We start from the raw sequence: 1,249 nt of genomic DNA, 5'->3' as shown, positions 1-1,249 counted from the left end.
GGGGTGGGGCGTTCCCTGCTCCACCCAGCGCGCAACCACCCCCCTCCGCGCCAAACGGTGTGACGGCCTGACATCTGAAGCAGGCATCAACACGTGTTTCCGGGACTGCATCTCGCGCGGTCAGCGACTGCTGTGGCTGTAGGGGGACCCTGCAAGCGACACAGCGCGGTGCACCTGTGCGAGAGAGAGAGACAGCAGCTCCTTTAACGCCCGAGTGCCCCCGTCTCTCTCGCACCCCCGCGGGCAAGCAGCGCTGACAGCGACCACGTGGCGGGTGGGCCGCAGTGGCCGCGGTGAGGTTGGCAATGCCATGCCATACCGCTGCTATGCGGAAGACACAGAACTTTATGCCATGTGAAACACTCACTCGTCTGGTCTATGAGGATCAGATAAGAAAGTTTTACAAATCTATATTTTATTCAATTTTTTAAAACTCTCGTCAACGTATTGGTCTGTACGTTAAAGGGCCCAGTTATTCGGGAAATAAGAAAATCAGTAAAACTTTCACTCTTCCCCTTTGCTGCTGCAGGGCAGCACAGCAGGTTGTTCGAAATAACGCGCCAAACGCAGAGACGGCGCGGGGAATCGCCTGACGTTCTGCCTGAGCGGCCATCAAACGCCCGCGGCGGCGGTGGGGCCCGGGCGCGCGCGCGCGCGCAGCCTGACGGTGAGCTCTAGCGGCGGCGGTGGTGGTAGCCCCGAGGTGCTTCCTAGACGTGGCCCAGCGCGGCACCACCCACTACACCGCCATGCAGCCTTCCGTGACCGGCCCGCTCGCCACGCCAGACACGCCACCTTATCACTAAGAGTGCCCCAGTCCAGTCCAGACCCCTGAGTTCAGCAAAGAAACGCGGAACGGACGGTGAATTAATTATTGCGTGGGTGGACCTGGGCCGGTGGACGCTGGGGGAGGACTTTCACTCACCGCTTCATTTACAGCGACGGGCGGGGGACTTTTTAACGAGCCGCACTCTGGTTGGTTTAGATAGCCTTACGTATCGGCGGGGAATCGCGCGAGCGCGCACACAGTGTGTCTGCTGCGAGCGCGCGCGCGGCAAAAGCATGCAAAACTGTTGTAAATCACCAAACTTCAAAACGGGGAAAAATATGTGAATACCCCTCGGGCGACTTCTTTCAAACGCCGCGCACACAGCTTCACCTGTCGTCATCCAGTCCGCCTCGAAAGCAGTTGCACCATCAGCATGTCTCTCACGGAGAAGAAGAGATAGGGCAGGAGCTCAAATAGTAA

Source organism: Frankliniella occidentalis, unplaced genomic scaffold (assembly GCF_000697945.3).
Source record: "Frankliniella occidentalis isolate FOCC.00 unplaced genomic scaffold, Focc_3.1 Scaffold30, whole genome shotgun sequence".
In the NCBI taxonomy this organism is placed as follows: Eukaryota; Metazoa; Arthropoda; class Insecta; order Thysanoptera; family Thripidae; genus Frankliniella; species Frankliniella occidentalis.
The sequence above is the reverse complement of the archived record's forward strand: the minus strand, read 5'-3'. Positions refer to the sequence as shown.